Source organism: Ischnura elegans, chromosome 6 (assembly GCF_921293095.1).
Source record: "Ischnura elegans chromosome 6, ioIscEleg1.1, whole genome shotgun sequence".
NCBI classification, from domain to species: domain Eukaryota; kingdom Metazoa; phylum Arthropoda; class Insecta; order Odonata; family Coenagrionidae; genus Ischnura; species Ischnura elegans.
In genome coordinates this window covers 115046681-115061398 of record NC_060251.1, presented here as the reverse complement: position 1 = coordinate 115061398, position 14718 = coordinate 115046681, and positions in this window count along the sequence as shown.

Here is a 14718-nt window from a genome sequence, read left to right as displayed (position 1 = left end):
TAGTGAAAAATATATCAAAGGAAGGCTTCGGCGATATTATAAAAGAAGCAATAAATATGAATTCCCTTCATTGAAACCCAACCCAACGGGTTGCGTTTTCAAACATTAATTTAAAAACTAATCACAGGAACTCATTTCTTTAGTTTGTAATAGTGATACGTATCACCATATGTGTTCTTCTCCCATAATTATATTTTCCATGAAACATAAATGCCGGTCGTGTTTGATTTTTAACGCTAATAAGGTGTCATATAAGCCTACGAAGAAGTTGTTATTCGTTGAGATTTTCGAGAGGCTGGCAGAAAATTATTCTAAGAAGAATACATTGACCATATCTACGAAAATAATATCACTAATGTGGTATTGGATTGTTAGGTGTCTGGCAATTTATGCTCACCGTAAGTCTTACCATTTATAGGATACAAGTTCACAGAAGGAAAAAACATAGTAAACACTTGAAAAAACAATATTCCAGATCATAAACACTATAGGCCACACGACGCGTGAATGTGCAAAAAAGTTTACCGATCATGTAATATTTGCAATTTACAATACGAGGAAATAAAACTGGATGAACATGGTTTAGTCCGAGGAGTTGTCATGACAATGAGTTCCTTCAATATATGAAAGTCATTCGAAGAAAATTATCACAAAATCCTAGACATTGTGTGGGTATGTTACAAACATCGATTCCGCAATGGTATTTCAATTGATTTAATGAAATTAATAATCTCGAATTAGGGTAACCTACTGTGTGTTATAGACAGACCATTATTCTAACCAAGTTTACGAAAAAAGTTAAATCGATCCCATACAAAAAGTATTTCAAATTAAAAAAAATCCATATCTCGTGCCATCGCCTGCTAAATACTTCCTTGAATCGTTGCCATATATAGATTTTTGATACACTAGATTAATTTATCAAATGTATATCATCGCTTCGTCGACGTAAAGTCGAGCGATACGAAACAAACAAAAAAGTCAGAAGAAAACCGATTTTCGCGTTTACATGACCTTTTAAGAAACAATGGTACAAATCGTATACGCGCTGCGTAAACGGAAAATTACTATCATACCATCGCGGTGTAAACGCGCAAGTACGAGAGTCACCATGGTTAGCATCAACGTAGTATAAAAAAGGGATACAACAAACGAATGAATATCAGCGTATATACAGGACGTATAGGATACGATGGAATGGGAAATTGTGGCGTAGAAAGTGGTCGACCGGCGTCGGTAGAAGCGGGAATAAATCCTTGCCTGCAAATCCAAAGGTCGCGGGTTCGATTCCCGTCTGGTGTTTCCCGTTCGATTCCCGTGTTAGTCGTTGATTCATGTTATTGGCTGCGGCCTTTAACAGGCTGTTTTACGGCCAATGAAAAGAAAAAAATTCATGTTAAAAAAGGTATCGAAGAAAGGCTTCGACAATTTTATTAAAAAAGCAATAAACATGAATTCCCTTCAACCCAACCCAACCCAACCCAACCCAACCCAACCCAACCCAACCCAACCCAACCCAACCCAACCCAACCCAACCCAACCCAACCCAACCCAACCCAACCCAACCCAACCCAACCCAACCCAACCCAACCCAACCCAACCCAACCCAACCCAACCCAACCCAACCCAACCCAACCCAACCCAACCCAACCCAACCCAACCCAACCCAACCCAACCCAACCCAACCCAACCCAACCCAACCCAACCCAACCCAACCCAACCCAACCCAACCCAACCCAACCCAACCCAACCCAACCCAACCCAACCCAACCCAACCCAACCCAACCCAACCCAACCCAACCCAACCCAACCCAACCCAACCCAACCCAACCCAACCCAACCCAACCCAACCCAACCCAACCCAACCCAACCCAACCCAACCCAACCCAACCCAACCCAACCCAACCCAACCCAACCCAACCCAACCCAACCCAACCCAACCCAACCCAACCCAACCCAACCCAACCCAACCCAACCCAACCCAACCCAACCCAACCCAACCCAACCCAACCCAACCCAACCCAACCCAACCCAACCCAACCCAACCCAACCCAACCCAACCCAACCCAACCCAACCCAACCCAACCCAACCCAACCCAACCCAACCCAACCCAACCCAACCCAACCCAACCCAACCCAACCCAACCCAACCCAACCCAACCCAACCCAACCCAACCCAACCCAACCCAACCCAACCCAACCCAACCCAACCCAACCCAACCCAACCCAACCCAACCCAACCCAACCCACCCCAACCCAACCCAACCCAACCCAACCCACCCCAACCCAACCCAACCCAACCCAACCCAACCCAACCCAACCCAACCCAACCCAACCCAACCCAACCCAACCCAACCCAACCCAACCCAACCCAACCCAACCCAACCCAACCCAACCCAACCCAACCCAACCCAACCCAACCCAACCCAACCCAACCCAACCCAACCCAACCCAACCCAACCCAACCCAACCCAACCCAACCCAACCCAACCCAACCCAACCCAACCCAACCCAACCCAACCCAACCCAACCCAACCCAACCCAACCCAACCCAACCCAACCCAACCCAACCCAACCCAACCCAACCCAACCCAACCCAACCCAACCCAACCCAACCCAACCCAACCCAACCCAACCCAACCCAACCCAACCCAACCCAACCCAACCCAACCCACCCCACCCCAACCATAACTCAATAATATGAAAACAGAAAAATCCATCCTCAGGGTACAGCGCCCCGATGGCAACATTGTAAACTGAAAACAAATGAGGTTTGAAATGCTCGCGTTTATGACCCCTAACGCCGCCTAAGGGGACATTATGAACGAAAAACAATTGAGTACTGAATCTCGGTCTTTGTGGCTCCCCTAGCGGTGACATTTAGAACTTAAACCACCAATGACATATGAAAATCATTTTTTTTGCGCATTCAGAGAAAAATATGAATCGTTTCGAATGGGTGCTTGTTTAAAAAGTTGATGTATGTTAATCTAAATTCAGGAATGCCGAAAGCGGAAGGTTATTGAAAAATGTAAAGAAAGTCGAATTTTTGGGCTCGAGGTGCATAGAAAAGTACGATTCAATTGGAAACCGATATTATAGTAATATTTGATGCACAATTAGGCCCCGGGAGTGATTTTTGTTTCAGAACGTTTGGGTAAACGTTTGCGGTGAACATCTTTATGTTGGTATTTATTGGCCTTTACATTATTTAGTGACTATAATGTGTCTCAAATTCTTAAAGTGGTTTGGTTTTGATATCATCTAACTATGGGCAAACATGTTTGAGGAATATATCAGTGTAAATATTTGTTGTGAACTTCGGGTAACAATTCTGACGAACATTTTCCTTACGAAGCATTTATCTCGATTTTCATCATTGTGTGGTAAAAATTAAACAATTAATAATAAATGGGTAAATATTTCTTGATATATTTCTAATAGACCGCTTATATAGTGGAAAGTAAAGCAATGGGAGTTATTTTGGTTTCAGAACGTTTGGGTTAACATTTTTGGTGAACGCCTTCATGTCGGTATGTATTGGCCTTTACATAATTTGGTGACTAGAATGTGTCTCAAATTCATGAAGTGGTTTGGTTTTGATATCATCTAACGAGGGGCCTACATGTTTGAGGAATATATCATTGTAAATATTTGATGTGAACTTATGGTAACAATTCTGACGAACATTATCCTTACGAAGCATTTATCTCGATGTTCATCATTGTGTGTTAAAAATTAAAGAATGAATAATAAATAGGTAAACTCTTCTTGTTGTATTTCAAGTAGACCGCTTATATAGTGGAAAGTAAAGCAATAGGAGTTATTTTGGTTTCAGAACGTTTGGGTTAACATTTTTGGTGAACGCCTTCATGTCGGTATATGTATTGGCCTTTACATTATTTGGTGACTATATATTATAGTGTCAAGCTCCCCGAAGTCACTATTTATAACATGCCCTTGCTCCAAACCTGAATTGAACTCGCACGTTTTAATCATCTGATCAGCATGTCTACGCGAAATTAAATCTTCATTTTCAAGTTTAACGATTTCCGAAAAGGTTTGCAATCTAATGTAGTTTCTTTCACATATTCAAATATACTTATAACTTTCCTATTGAACATCCTATACTTCATATAAGGACTTTCACTGGTTATACAGTGTGGAGTATTTCTATAGCTAAACAAAACCTTATTTATGAGTGTATTTAATGAGCATCCTTAGTGTTTATCATCACTTAACAGTTTATATAAAGAATATTTGAAAGTCTTAACAGCATTTTCAGCAGCACCATTGGTTGCTGGATGAAATGGAGCAGAAGTAACTAGTTGATAGGGAAATTCTCCTCCCGTAAAGTAATGGGATGTAAAAGAATCCTTCCAATGGGCACATTTTCATCGAGACAGCAACACTCTCTTGTAAAGATCTTGGGGAGAAAAAAAGTGTGTGCCTATTGCAGCTCAAAGAAAAGAAAAACTCCTACTGGTCGGAGCATAGAAACGTCAGGGAAATGCAACGGATTTGATTTACCTCTTTGCAAATTAGGATGTTATCATCAATAAAACCAAGAAAATGGAGTTGAATTAGGGAATTAAATTCAATATAAGGTAAGGCAAACTTCTTTCAATAAATTAATATATATATTCTTAAAATGCATACAAATTTTAAAATAAAACACTTAAATATATTTCAAGTTATTGTAAGTTAATTGAAGTAACCTGTAAAGTTCCTCATCGCGGAGAAAAATAGGTCTACCACTGGGACGAATGGATGTTTAAACTTTGCGCATGACGGGGAAATGTTTATGGCAGTTTAGGAAGGATAGGGTTAAGCAGGTCTTTTGATTGATTTTTGAAGACTTCTTGGCCTACTAAACTTTTAATTGACATTAGAATTTTATTATCAATCATTGAGGCTGAGTGACAAAGAACTATCTCAATTACACTGAATGGCTGATTTGTCTAATGAACAGTTTATTTACCATATATGTGTATCATGCCTATGAAAAACAGAATTTAGCATAAGTAACTGCCAATTATTTCTGACAAACACAGGACAATTTAGGATAATGTAAATACCCAACAGAGTGATTATTGTGAGTTTACTTATCCATGTCTTAACATTGATTTGGCAGCTTTCTTTTGCATGGAAGTGCCTTGGTAGTTGCTCTAGTATTTCCCAAGAAGAAATTTCCACAGGCTTAACACGACTTAAATCTGTTGTAGGAAGGGAAGTGGCAGAGATGTGGTGACATGCTTGGCATTATCTTTGTGACCTCATCAACTCATGTCTAATCTCAAACTCAACAATAAAATAAAATTAGTAGCCCAACTGCCCAACATGTTAATGATAATCATATCATATTTTATAAGCACATGTGCTGGTATAAAATATGATACGATCAGCAGCATGAAACAATTGTAACTAACTTCCCTGATAAAATTTCTCTGTTTTCATTTGGCTTATGTGGGTTTTAAAATTGCCTACTGTTTTCATTTCTTCTGTTGCAATCATACTGATTTCCACTGTTCGCAGAATGTTAGCTCTAACCTTACTTCTCTCTCCTCTATTTTCAGTTGAAATTTGAGTAGAGAGAATGCAGCATTAGAGTGCAGTTAACCTAATTGTAAAAAGGAAAAAACATAGTGCAAATGCATGAATGACAGAGTAAAACAGTAAGGGTATATTAGTACACAGCAGGGGCGCAGCTAGGAATTAAGGCTAGGGGGTTTTTAGGTGCAACAAATACCGGGGTGTGTGGTGGTATAGAATAACCACCAGGATAAGTGGTAGGTGCGAGATTAATAACTTGCGGAATTTTAAGATAAACGGTTCAAAATGGTGAGTTTTATGGCTTTCTGAGGGATATTTTATTAATCCTTACACTACTCTATTAGTAATATCAATCCAATGAAGTAAAATGGATTAAACTTAAATATTTCTCTGAGCTCTGGGGGGGGGGGGGGTTTAACCCCCAAAACCCCCCCTCGCTGCACCACTGGCACACAGTAGGTTTTATTGAAACAATAGAAGTCAATTAAGTGCAGTAGGTTTACTGAAACCAAAAAGTCAGTCAAGCTATTGTAATCATGACAGAAAAAATCATAGCAAAAACAGTAGGATATATGAAGGTGAAATGGACTACAGTAGGAGAATGTAAAATCATCTTACTGAAACCAGTAGACATTATATGCATGATTTGTGCGTAGTAAAGCACACAAAGCTCTCTGTTGCATGCAGTGCTATGGAAAATGTCCATTACAGATTAACGATAAAGTAGGATTTTATTCTCCGACAAGGGCTTAGTTAGCAAGACCTCTAACTCCTGTGCCACAGTCAGGATTTGAGATGCCAACACCTTGTTTGGCAAAACCCAGTCTGAGCATTAATTTGGAAGAAGATGGCTTGGTGGTGCAACTGGTAGCATACATGACCAGAAATTGGGATATCCAGGTTCTGATCCTGGCTAAGCCAAATTTCATTCTTGGTGTTTATATATTGTATTTTCCTAGTGCATAGTACTGAAGACAGCACAGTTACCCCTCCACCTCTTGCACTTACTCTCATACAAATCATCACCTTCTTTATGGCTCTCACTAGAGGCCTGCAAATTAATGCAAAACCCTAACTATTCCTATTCAACCCTTTGCGGTCCAACGTCGAGGCTGGCTCAACAGGCCTGGTGCAAACATCACGTCCAACATCAAGTTGAGACATCACAAGGTTATATCTATAAGGGGATTATACAAGGGCAATGTCTCAAGAGATGTCACATATATATGATTATTAAATAATAAAGTATTTATAATCAACTGATTTGGGCGTTACTTCGTGGAATGATGAAATTTTCGTGGTGAAACAAAACCCAGTACTATTCCACGAACTTTTATTTTAACTGTCTACTAGTTTCGACGTTTACACCGTCATTATCAAGACTAACAGCAATAGCGTACAACGTCCAGCCTTATTTATCCAACAATAGTGTGAGGGAAGGAGGAATTTGGGATGAGATGAAGTTGAAATTGTATGCTATTGCTCTGTTAATCTTGATAATGACGGTGTAAACGTCGAAACTAGTAGACAGTTAAAATAAAAGTTCGTGGAATAGTACTGGGTTTTGTTTCACCACGAATAAACTATGTATTTAATTGAACCTATAGCATAATATTATAGTCAGTGGAAGTTTACTTGGCCCGCAAAGGGTTAAAGAATGACTGCCTGAGTGTTTGTTCGAATCCAACTGGATGAATGAAAAATCCATTTGCAGACCTGAAACTGCTCCCATCCCCATGGATTCATTCTTTTGGAAGAGCTCTTCATTCCCTAAGGCAAGAGATATGATTGCTTGGCTAGGAAGGTGAATGGCTGCTAACAGGGACCTCCTTAATATACTTTTGTATGAGCACATACTAGCCATGGACAGTTAATGGGGATAGTTTGAGTTTCGCATTTGCTTGCTGGCCCACCTCGTCACTATAAGAGTGCCAATGTACACTCCATGAACACATGGCCACTCAATACATTTACCCATGCAAGTACAGTATAACCTCTTTACATCATAATGGATGGGACCAAAATTTGGGCAATAGGGTGGTTTCCTATTATTTTTTTATTGCCTATATCGGAAGATTATTACTCCTGGAGTACGTATTTCACGCTTTTAGATTTTTAAATGACCATATCTATTTTTCGCGATTGAATGAAAAGTGAAAAATTTCAAGCGCGCGAAAACGCGACGGGTAAGGAAATCTCTCTGTGTGACGTATTTCTGGTTCCCCCTCCCGCCTTGTGAGGTGACCTTGATCGAGGCTCTGAGCGCTGATAGGACGCAGGATGCTAGAGGGTAGCTGAGTACCTTGCTGTCTGGTAGCGCTTGGCTTAAAAAAGGCTTATTAATACCTTATCAAACGAAGAAAACTTTCCGACCTTAGCCAGTTTTAATAGGTGATTATTAAGACATGTTTCCCTGAGCTCTGCACCTCATGCATGCATTGGTAATCTCAGACGATGTATAACTCCTATCTTCTCCTATAGAAACTAGGTCCCTGTGACGTCACGTGGAGTGGCATCGCATGGGCGCCAATCTGGCCCTTTTCAAATGAGGATAAAAATGGACCATTGCCATTCGTCTAAACCGGTATTTCTAAAACGAAATAATTTGTATATTATGAATACAGTAATTGTGGGTAACAAATCGCAATCAATGCCTTTCGGTTTCTTTGATGAAGGAAACTACCCTATTTGATGTATGGAGGTACACTTTAGAGAGGTTTTAGTGGTATGCACCATTTTTTCATATCCTTTGGAAATGAAAGGCCTTTTAAACCATTATATTTATGGGTTTAAATAAACATGCATGCATTAGTGAACATATATTTATCATTTAATGATAACAGAAAGTGAGCGCTATCGCATGATATTTACCAAGATTCAAGAGAAAACTATGTGATCTCTCATAATTCAACAGTCTCTTAAAATGATTAGGATAGTTGGCCATCTTTTTTCTTATTTACTGTTACGTATGCTCTCAAATGGAACAAAACAGCCATAACTAATGGTTAACATCAAAATTACAGCATATTAAACGTGTAAAAAAAAAGGGTGAAACATTTATTGATGACAATGTCATTCCATGTATGTAATCGCGGTTGCTTTAATGGTCTCTAGTTGTCTCGGTACAATTTGCGGAGGTAGTTAGACTGTCTCAGGGGTGGTGTTGGTATGATAAGTGGAGGTTTTACGATATAAAGAGGTTCACTCCATAGAGGTTTGCCTATAGATTTACAAGTAAATCTGACGGGACCGTAAGGGTGGTATGGAGTATGGAGGTTTATGATGTAAAGAGGTTCACTACATAAAGGTTTTACTGTACATAATTGCCTAAATGCATTATTGATTTTGGTGGCCAGGAATGGAGCACATACGAATGCTTCAAATAAATTAGAAAAGGTTCTATCAACATCTATCTAGACATCAACTTGTATGTGTTAATTTAGTCATTGTGGCACCTTTTTTGATCAGCTCTGTCAACACCACCCATGCATTTGGTGTACAATGCAACTTAATGTAGACTCGGAGACCAGAGTTTGTATATTCTCTTTTCCTGTTTTTCTTTGTGCATAGACTTATGTTATTGGGATCACCATGGGCCATGGTTTGAAGGATACAAATATCCGGATTATCATGCCAAACCGTTGCAGTAACTTTTCCGGTCTGTAAATTTCTACTCTCCCCTCCTTGGAGTCTAAGTTTTTTTGGATATTTTAATTCCGAAGGCCATTCTTTATGAGATGATCTTGTAGTAGTGCATGCCTATGTGTTATTCATAAGTATAGTAATTTCATGAGCGTCACACTTGAAAAAAAAGCTACCAAAGTACACATGATGATTTTTCCTTAAGTAGTTTTTCATTAAATTCATTACAACTTGTGTCCAAGGAAACATTTAATGATTTCTTTTATCTTTTTTCCCTTGGTACACATGATCCCTGCAGAGCGTATAGCCATGGGAGCTTGCTAAAATACTAACTTTAAATCCCCACTTCATTGGCTTTCCTTGGATGTATGTTTTATGTATAATGATGTCCTTTATTATAAAAGCAACCATCTCCTCGTCAACACTTAATTCCCTACCTGGTTTATACTTTTGATGAAAAGTTTCCATTACCTACATCAAGAACCGGCCCAATTTTATGCAATGCAATCCTCTCCCTGTTTTTTTCCTGATTTATATCACTAATATGTATATATATTGAAATTTTTGTGTGTCTATCAAAGGTCAAACAGTCACGAACAATTTAGCAGTCAATTTCTTGGCTATGCCAGTAATCCTTGCTTTCAGGTAAATCGAATATTCCCATGCATACAAGCACTCCAATGTATGCTACCATTTCATCACACGAAACATCTACCCAGTCTTTGTCAGCCTTGCCTGTGGAATGTTGAAGATGTTCTGCATATTTGTTTGTGTTCTTGATAATGTTGTAAAAAAAATCTTCGCATCCTAGCATATATTGTAGGAAGGAGAATTCATTGTCACCTATCGCCAAATTATGAATAGGCCATCTCTCTTCTTTGAACTCAGACGGTCCTTCAAAAATCAGGGTGCCCCTTCAAGAATCATGCTCCTGAATATCACCTTTTAAATCACTGGTACTAGGAGTATAAACGTCATCCTCCAGTTCTGCTTCACATGATTTGTCACTATCACTGTTCTCTTCTCCATTCAAACAACTAGAACTATTTGAATCACTTAAAAATTCACTTCTGTTCACCAAGGGCCCAGCTAGGAATTAAGGCTGGGGGGGTTTAGGAGCAACCAATACCGTGGTGTGTGGGGTAATAGTATACCCACCAGGATAAGCGGTAGGTGGGAGATTAATAAATTGCGGAATTTTAAGATAAATGGTGAGTTTTACGGTTTTCTGAGGGATGTTTTATCAATCCTTACACTATTCTATTAGTAATATCAATCATATTAAGTAAAATGGATTGAACTTAAAATTTTCTCTGAGCTGTTGGGGGGGTTTTATCCCCCAAAACCCCCGCTCTCTGCACCACTGCTGTTCACTTCTTCTGCGATAGCATCCTCACAAAAAGAAGCCATGGTCAGAAATGATGGGCATTAGTTTTCTTTTCATTTGAGCTTAGATTCGCCTCCTTGCCATATGAGATAGGAAAAGTGTGAGCTTGTGTGAGACCACCCACAAAGAAATATCGCCATTAGGTATGACAGTCACTCGATAAATATAGCACAGGGCTGGGCTACGGTTTTCGTATCACATCATTTCAAAACTGACCCTCATAAAAAATTCCTTCGCAATGGCTTTAAAATCTTCTCTCATTACTGTACTGTCCTAACTTGGACAAAGAATCATTAAAACAAGCACGCCTTACTTATCGCCATCTTTATTGTCTCACTCACATACAACAACCTTGTTCCCAGCAACCCCAACAATCGACCAACATCATGGCTGCCAACCTTAGGACACTACATCCCTTTTCTCCTTTCAGAGACATTCTTTCCCTTGCATAAATATAATGACTTGAACAAAACAAACAAATCCTTATACATGTTACAACAATGCACTTTTCAACTAAATAAAATTCTTCAGTCTACATAAATGAAAGTCTTTTACAAACTGGGCATTTGTTGAATAATGAATTAATAATGAACACATTAAATAGTGAATACATGTTAAATATTGAAGACATATTAAGTATTGAATACATTTCAGTGATCTACATAATATAATCCTGTAAATAACTAGGTTTATTATGTTCTCTCGTTGACCTCCTCAACTCTCCTGTTTTCCCTTCATTGTTTCTAGCCTTCACAGGACTAGGTTGTAAACTCCTTCCCACATCTACTATCTCTTCCCTTGGTGTTATTTCATTGTAGTTCTCTTCTTTGCTCCCATTCTCCCTTTCCCTCTGAACATATGGTTTAACATGAGAAGTATTCCTTCTATAAGTTTTCCCTAGATTATCCGAAATCAACACTGAATTTCCTTGACGTTCTATAATTCAGTCAGAGGATCCTGTCTAAAAGGAGTGGATAGTTTGTTTTCTCTAGCTTGTTTCATTAACACCACATCACCTGGTTCCACAAGACTAGGCTTTGCATGACGGTTTAAATCTGCATAAAATTTACCTTTATCCTTCAACATTACCTCCCTGTCCCTAATTTCCTCATCTAACACCTGATTCTCCTGTGTAGATAACTGTAAATCTGGAATTTTTGACCTAATTTTGCGTCCAAAGAACAACTCTGCTGGTGGGCAACCTGTTACTGAGTGGGGAGTGGCTCGATATGAGGATAGGTATATCAGAAGTTCCTCTTTCCAGCGTTTCTTTGATGCACTAGCAATCCTTAACCTTTTCATAATGTTTCGATTTTGGCGTTCTACCGCTCCATTTGCCTGAGGCCAATATGGTGTAGCAAAATGATGGATAATATTTAAATCTTTCAGAAACTTTTGAAAACCTGTATCTTTAAATGATGGTCCATTATCTGATAACACTGACTTTGGCAAACCATACCGTGCAAACAAAACTTTTAATTTAGATACTAGTTTTTCAGCAGTGATGGACTTCATTATTTCCACCTCCAAATATCGACTGTACAAATCTAACACTACCAACAAATTGTCACCTGATGGCAAGGGGCCCAGAAAATCCAAACTAATATCTTCCCATGGTCGACTTGGCAATTCAGATCGTACCATTGGTTCTGGCGGGTCACTCCTAGCCACTAACTGACATTCATGACAGGACCTACACCACTTTTCAACATCCCTTAGCATATTTTTCCACCAAACCTTGGTTCTTAAAATTTGCTTCATACTAACAACCCCCATATGACCCTCGTGAGCTAATACCATTGCATGCTCCTGGAGAGTTTGTGGTATTACTATTCTTGTCCCCCTAATTAACAATTGATTAATTTCACACAATTCATGTTTGATAAGCTCATAAAATCTTAATTCTTTAGGCCAATTGTCGCTTTGAAGACAATTTCTTATCAGTTTCAATTCGCTGTCCTGCTCAGAAGCCTTTTGAATTTGTTGTAAGGACATAGCATTTGGGATTGATGCCTCTACTAAGCACATCACCACCCTTTCGTCACTATCTGTTTTTGACTTTGGCTCATCTCGTATGCGTAATAACCTTGACAAACAGTCAGCTATATTACTTTTTCCCGGCCTATATTTTACTTTGTAACTATAAGCCTGTAGCCGCAAAACCCATCTTTCTATTCTGGCACTAGGTCTTGACTTAGGTCCATAAATAATTTCCAAGGGTCGATGATCTGTTATTAGCTCAAACTCCCTACCATACAGATAGAGGTGAAGCTTTTCACATGCCCACACTATCGCAAGAGCTTCTTTCTCCGTTTGAGAGTACCTTTTCTCTACGTCTGTTAGAGCTTTACTTATATATCTGACCACTCTAGGGCCTTCTGGTTTCAACTGCACCATTACTGCTCCCAATCCCACTGGGCTAGCATCGACGATTACCTGCAAAGGTGCTGTCATGTCATAGAAGTCTAACACAAGAGTGCCACTGATTAATTCTTTTAATTTTGCAAAAGCTTCCGCTTGTTCCTTTCCCCATGTGAAAAAAACACCCTTTCTAGTGAGATACCGGAGAGGTTCTGTCACCGAAGAATAGTTATTGATGAACTTTGACACAAAATTTGTCAATCCTAAAAAACTTCTTACCTCCGATACATTCTCAGGGGCTCTAAATTCTTTGACAGCTTGCACATTACTCTCTGTGGGGCTAAAACCATCTGCAGATATGTTATGTCCCAAAAATTCTATTTCTTTTGCATTGAACCTGCATTTTCCTTTATTCAATGTCAAACCCTTTTCTTTAAAAGTTTGTAAAACCCTTTCTAGTCTGCAATCATGTTCAGCTTGAGATTTCCCAAATACCACCATATCGTCTAAAAAATGACATACCCCTTCACATTTTTGCAACACTTGTGACATAATTTTGTGGTACAATTCAGGAGCGCAATTCAGACCAAACATTAATCTTTTATATCTAAACAGACCAACACTGGTACAAAATGTAGTGATTGCCCGAGAGCTTTCGTCTAGCATAATTTGGTGATATCCCCAAGTGAGATCCAACTTTGAAAAAACTACTCCTCCTCTTAGCTCATTAAGTAGTCCCTCAATCGTAGGCATTGGCTGACGTTCTCTTGTAATTGCCTCATTTACCCGGCGCATATCTACCACCAGGCGCCATTCATTTGATTTCTTCGGCACTATTTGGATTGGAGATACCCAAGGTGTGGGACCATCTACCTCTTCTATAATGTCCTTGTCTAACAAATCTTGGATTAATTTCCTTTCAACTTCTCTTAGCTGATACGGCATTCTCCGTACAGGCTGCGCTACTGGGTTAACATTAGTGTTTATTGGGATTTTAATGCTATAATCTTTCAATTTCCCAATGCCGGTAAAGACACTTTCATACTTTTTTTCCAAAAATGACCCCACTGACCTGACTTGGGCGTCTATTCCCACCTTCAAAAGTCCTAGATCAATAGAAGTATTTTTACTCAAGATTGAAATCGCCTTACCATCCATAACCAGGAATTCAACCTTAGGCACTATTCTATCAAGCACCGATACATCAGCCTTAAAAGCACCCAACACAGTCACAGGTTTATCAGAACCATACACATACAATCTTTGATTAGTTAAATATGAGGTACACTTTACTTTCTCAGATTTCAGTCTTTCCCATTCCTCTTTGTCAATCACATTAACAGTAGCTCCTGAATCAATTAGGACGTCAGTTGGCACTGACCCAATTTTAACTTTTAACAAATCATGATTAACTTTAGAACCACCTTTAGCACTAAACGTATAACCACCCTTTACTCCACTACCAGAGCTTTCAGAATCACTTTCGTTGTCACAACTTATATTCCTCACTTTTCTCTTTGGGGGACTCGCTGCCCTAAACTTTATTTTGCTTGCTTTTGTTTTGCAACACTTTGAGAAATGTCCAATAAGACCACATTTATTACATTTCTTTTCCTTCGCTGGACACCCCAACAATCGACCAACATCATGGCTGCCAACCTTAGGACACTACAATTACTTCCCAGTTAATACACCACGCCGGAACAAAGCACCTTCTTGTCTCGGGATTTTAGCTTACGGTGACGACGTTCTGCTTCTTCTTAATGAAACGAGAG